Consider the following 6,000-nt stretch of genomic DNA (forward strand, 5'->3'; position numbering starts at 1 on the left):
GCAAAGGCACCAAGAAGTGATGGCTGTGGGTGGCTGGACTGAGCTTAGAAATGTGGGTCAAGGAAAATGTGAAATAAGAAGGTGGCCAAAAGCCAGCACATGGAGACTACATGCTTGCCAAAGTAGCGTAGCATTTACTTCACAGGCAGTGAGGAGCTCCTGGAGAGTTTTAAGCAGACAGAAGCCACAAGCAGAACTGGGAATTGGAAACTCCATGTTGATAGGTGTGTGGGCGCTGGGACGAGGGAGGAGGATAACAGACACAGGATGATCAATTAGGAGTGCTGCTGTAAATAACAACTCCCAGGAGGTGAGTCCTAAACAAAGGAGTGCAGACAGAAAGAAGGACTGAGTTGACAAATCAGATGACGAGGTTCTCAGAAGTGGTTTACCAGTAGGAAATGCCAGGTAAGGGGAAGGACAAGCCAAGGATGACGCCAAAAGTAGAGACAACAGAGGGGGCACAGATCCAGACAGGCTCCAGGGAGAACGGTGGAGCCCTCCAGGAGGAGACAAGTTTGAAATGCCCTCGGGGCAGACAGCTGAGCGTGTGGGCTGGGAGGGGGTTCTGACTGCATATGTAGATCTGTGTCTTTAGGACAGAGGGGAGCGGTGGATGAGACAGCCAGCAGAATGCTAGGGGAGATGGGAAAGGGGCCAAGCATGACCTGAAGCTAAGAACAAAGAAAAGAGAACCAGCAAAGCAGGCTGTGGAGGTCGAGGTCTAAGAAGTTGGAGGAGAACCAGGAGACATCAAGCCAGGGGAGATGTGTGGGCACTCGCTGCTCCAGGAAGGGAAGACTCAGTACACCAGAGAAGACAAGGCCTGAGACGGGAGGCTTGCTGGAAGGGGCAGTTATGAGCAATGGCAGCCAATTGAAAGAATTCTAACTAAGCATTGAGGCTCAGCTTGTGTAGTCATCTCAAAGAACATTAATATGAATTTTCCCTCCATCAGGCTCACAGTCTCCTTTTATTTTTTAAATTTATTTTTTAAGAGGTTTTTGCCTTAAAGTACATACACTCACTGGAGAGAGACAGTGAAAGGGAAAGTGAAAAATCACCCCCTAAGGGGATGCCCATGTCACAATCCCTTCTCTTCCATTCCCCTCCCAGGATCTTGGGCACACACACACATGTGCTCAGTGTGATTTTCAAGCTACCAGGTCCAGGATTTAAACCGCGGTTAGCCATGTGGGAGCCCAGTGACATAACCACTACGCCATCTGCTGGCCCTTCACTTAATTCTTTTAAAGAGAACTTTCCTGATCATTCTAACTGATCTATCAGCCTCATCACTCTCCACCTTTTATTTTGCTTTATTTCACCCCAGAGCATGATCACACCTGATGTCCCATTATGTATCTTGCATGTCTAAGGACATCTGTCTCACGATGACAGAGACCTTGTCCTGTGTCACCTCTCTAACTACAGTGCCAAGAGCAATGGCTGCCACACAGAGGTTAAGTACCTTGTCTCAAGTCACTGGGTTCACTAGATGCAACAAAGCAACAAACTGAGGCGGAGTGGAGAGAAATGGCAAGCATTTAAATAAAAATTACATTATAACTGCCACAAAGCTAGGACGGCAAGCCGACTCCCTCTCTTCCATTGATATTTCCTTGCCAAACCCAAGGCTGCAGGCTTCTCCAATTAAAGGAAAATTTCGCCTGGGGAAACAGGTAAAGGAAGTATTTGAGGTTTGGCCTTAGACTCTTACAGACTCACCACACTTCTTCCACACTTTTAATAGACCCTAGGAAGTAGAAACACCCAACATGGGCTCTGCATATTTAACCTGATGGTTTTGACCTACCTCTAGTCCTTCGTAAGCGGGAGTAAAAATTCCAGCCTAAGTGAACAAAAACAGGGAGCAGCAGAAACCAGAGCAGTGTAACCTGGGTTCAAATCCTCTGTTACTTTGGACAGGTTCCTCAACCTCCTTATGACTTGATTTCCTTATTGTTGAAACACGGACACTAATTCTCCTGTGATGGGTCATTACAAGGATGAAATGAAATGATACATGTAGAATACTTGAAACCTAACGCGCGGTCAACAAATGGTGGCTCTAAACCACCTGTCGTTTTTATTACCAGGTCTCCAACTGCTATATTCATGCAAACCAAATCAAAAAGGACTTGAAATTCAAATCAAAGTACATACACTCAAAATAGTCAGAACACAAACTGCTATGTAGTTTAATTGTTTCAGGAATTGTCTCAAGTTCCCAGGCTTGTACAGACTCTACAGTAAGCTTTATTTTGATTTTTGGTCCACTCCATTTTCTTCTCCAATTTATGCAAACACAACAATTTCCCCAACATATCACATCTTGTCTCATGGCAAGAGTCCGAACATGGGCTGGATTCCATGGTGCAAGTTGTGGCAGAGTTATGAATACCACACCTCAAAGGGAACATAGACACACAATCGCAAACCCAGTGTACACACAACCTCCCATACACAGCTTGGCTCCAAAGAAGGAAATGAGAACTGGTCACAGCAAGTTTTGTCTGCCTCAAAGCTAAGAGAAAAGGCTGCTCTGACATGCAAATACCCAAATCTTCTGTGTCTCCCTTCTTTGAGGCCCAGATTCTCGCCTAGTGGTCTATTTTAGGAGCATCTTGACTCTTTAACCCTCATTTATGTCTGACCCCAGACCACCTCCCTTTCTTCCTGTTTCCCCTCTTGTGACATTCCATTCTTCCACAGCATCTAAAGAGACTATCACAATTCAGATTCTTTTTTTCCTGGTCTCTAATGGCCCATCCTCCCCTTCCATAGCTTCTGGGTCTCGTCTACCTTCTTCCTCTCATCTCAAAGTTATGCCCATTCCCCAAGGCTCAGCCCTCTGCTCATCTTGGAGAAGTTTATTTAACCCTTTGTCTTCCATTCTGAGACGTAAGTGTCTCAGTCTAGGCTTTAGGAAAGCATTCCTAGTTGTCTAGTGGACATTTCCTGCGGATGAACCACCACCATCTTGAATTCAGCCTATGTAGACAGCTGCTTCCACCTCCACCCCAACGTCTACACTTCTGCCAGTCCTATCACTGTGACCTACCAAGAGCAAGCTTTCATTTTCTTTGATTCTTGTCCTTTAAGTCTATGACTACAAATCCTCTTGGTTCTTCCTTTGCAATCTCTCTTCCTTTGGTCCTTCACGTCCATGTTCACCACCATCAGCGACGTGGCCCCATGCCTGGACTGCTGCTCTTGCCTCCTGACAGGGTCCCACACCTCATAACCAGCTATCCGATAAATATTCCTAAAATGTCACTTCTGCCATTTCACTTCTTGGCCCAAAATAATTTCAACAGGTTCTCACTTCCTTCAGGATAAAGGCTCAATGCCTTAGTCCAGCATTCAAGGCCTAGAAAAGGAAATGTGAACTGCAGTCCCCGGGTCAAATCTCGCCCACCACTGATCTCTGTAAATAAAGCTGTACTGAACACAGCCACCCATTCACTGGTGTATTATCTGTGGCCGCCTTCGTGCTACCACAGCAGACCGAGTAACCGAGATGGAGGAACAGTCTGAGGACCCTCGATTAGAATAATCCAATGCCAAAGCCCTTGCCCACAACCCCCTTGGACTTAGCTTTTACCCGTTGGTCTACTGCTGAGCCACTTTCTTTACACCTTACACCGTAGTCTCATAGCCCGAAACCTTGTATCACTCGTCCCTGAACTTTTTTCCATCTACCTTTTCCTTCGAATCACAGTCAAGGTTCTACCTCTCCACGAGGGTAGCTGCGCCTATCACCTGCACCCCTGGCTTTCCCTTCTCTGACCTCCCTCTCTGCATCTACCATAGAAGCCTCTGGTGAGATTTCACTTCTCCTATGTATCCTTTCAGCCCATCTGATAGGCTTCTCTAGGGTCCAGGCTTGGCAATCTCCACAAAGCAGCTTCCAATGATAATGACCTTTCCCTTCCTTCCAAACACCAAATATCAAACCTTGACAATAATTTGGTAAGAAGGCAGCAAGCAACACTTACCAATGAAGGCCGAGGATTCCACATTTGAAAAGTTAACCTTGGATCCAAAAGCATGCACTCTAGCCAGCACCACCTAAAAGCCAATGACATAAGAGTTTAACTTTAAAAAAATAAAAGAACATTTATACCTTGTCTTTAAAGTGGTAGCAGTAAGTTTGGATTTACATCTCCTGGGATGCTCATCTCAACCTTCTTGCTTAAAAACTCCTTGCTAAGCCTTCGGGTCCACTGGACAATCTTTCCCAGGAAGTCTCCCCAGTATCCCAGGCAGGCTGGCTGTCCCCTCCTCTCAGCTCCACGGAACCCTGGTGACACATTTATGGTAACACACAGCACGCAGTGTCACAATCTTCTATGCAGGAACAGGAATCTGTAGAATGAGGACTTTCCAAGAGAAGAAACTGGCTCAGTTCCTCCCATCCCTTACCCCTACTGCTTGGAACACTATGGAGACCAGCAGATGGTGAAATGGTTATGTTGCGGGATGCCCACATGGCCTATCACAGTTTGAGTCCTGGACCCGGAGGCTTGAAACTCATGCCAGGTGCGTGTGTGTGCGTGCCCAAAATCCTGAGAAAAGAGTGGAGGAGAAGGGATTGCTACATGGCCAACCCCCCCCCCCAGGGGTGACTTCTTGCTTTCCGTCTCTTTGTCCCTCTTGGTCGCTCCAGCAAGTGCATGCTTCCTATAGCAAAAACCTCTCTCTTACCAATAAAGAAAGAAAGAAAGACAGAGCACTATGGAATTCAGGCAGTCCTCAGGAAATACCTGTAATAGGGATGTTAAAACAATCTACTCAGCTCAGTAACACAAGCCTGGGTCTCTAAAATTCTGCTAGGCCACAGCTTTCATCATAGAAATGCATGTCTCCATTCCAATGCTTTTAATAGGTCATGGTTTACCAGGAAGGATTAACGACATAAATCTAAATGCACGCCTTTGGAATGACACTCCCCTGGGCAGAAACCTCGAGAGCCTTCCAGAACCCAAGAAGGCAAGCCCAGCTCCGCAGTCAGGCCTGCACCAACTGGCCCGGCCTGATTGTGCAGTCTCAGCTTGCGTGGTTTCCCCCAAAGGGGGCATTTCCTCTAGATGGGTGTCTTCCTCGTGCTTCCCCATGTTAGCCCTTCTGCTGAGATGCCATTCTTTCAAATGTATCCCAAAACAAGCTCGTCCCCAAAAGCGTTTTGTCCATCCCTCTTCTTTTTATTCAAGTTCGTATAACACAGAATGTACAATCGTGGCCATTTCTAAGTGTGCAGTTCAGTTACTGTGCTCACTCTCACTGTTGCACAACCATTGCTATCGTCACTTCCGGAGCTCCCTTTATCTGCGACACTGAAATGGCACATATATTCTAATTACTAACCCCCCCCCCCCCCGTCTCTCAGCACCTGCAATTAATGAATGGTGAGCACATGGGCAGATCTGACTCGATCCTCCCCAGGAAAGCCAGAAGTACTACTCCATTCTGTTGGACTCCCATGGTACTTGCTTCATGTCTTTCTCCGACTTAGTTCAGTCAATTTTTTAAAAGAATTATTTATTTCATTGTGTTGTTTATTATTATTATTATTATTATTTTAATTTACTATAAGGCAAATGTGCTTATCCGAGAGAGAGGGAAAATGAGAAAGTGAGCCACCAGGTCCAGGACTCAAATCACAGCTGGCCACGCAGAAGACCAGTGCCTTAAGCACCCATAACCTGTCGGTCCCCAGTAAATTTTAAATAATCTGGTTTTGCACAATTTCTCCTTTAGGGAAGAAACTACAGCTTATTTGCAAGGTTAACCCTCGGTCCCAAACCAGCCCATCCATTGGTCATACCTTAGTAGTTTTCATCTGACAGCTCTCGACACCAGGTAATCATTCCCTCTTGCTTGACTACTCTCTTCATGCCTTCCAAATCACGCTCTCTTGGGTTCTACCCACCTCGCTGGCTGCTCTTTCTCTGCTGGTTCTTCCTTATCTCCCCACCTCCGCTGTCCAAGTGCCGC

General features: G+C 46.4%; 1 protein-coding gene across 14 annotated transcripts in view; it reads right to left on the reverse strand.

Moving 5' to 3' along the window:
* Positions 1-4,074, reverse strand: part of BMAL1 (basic helix-loop-helix ARNT like 1) — an 81,343-nt gene extending 77,269 nt beyond the window's left edge. For all 14 annotated transcript variants that reach the window (XM_027768715.1, XM_027768714.1, XM_027768708.1 and 11 more), the window contains exon 1: positions 4,002-4,074. The gene's annotated coding sequence lies outside the window, so the exon portion shown is untranslated. The remainder of the gene's footprint in view (positions 1-4,001) is intronic.
* Positions 4,075-6,000: the final 1,926 nt, after the last annotated feature.

Source organism: Tupaia chinensis, unplaced genomic scaffold (assembly GCF_000334495.1).
Source record: "Tupaia chinensis unplaced genomic scaffold, TupChi_1.0 Scaffold000077_1, whole genome shotgun sequence".
NCBI lineage: Eukaryota > Metazoa > Chordata > Mammalia > Scandentia > Tupaiidae > Tupaia > Tupaia belangeri.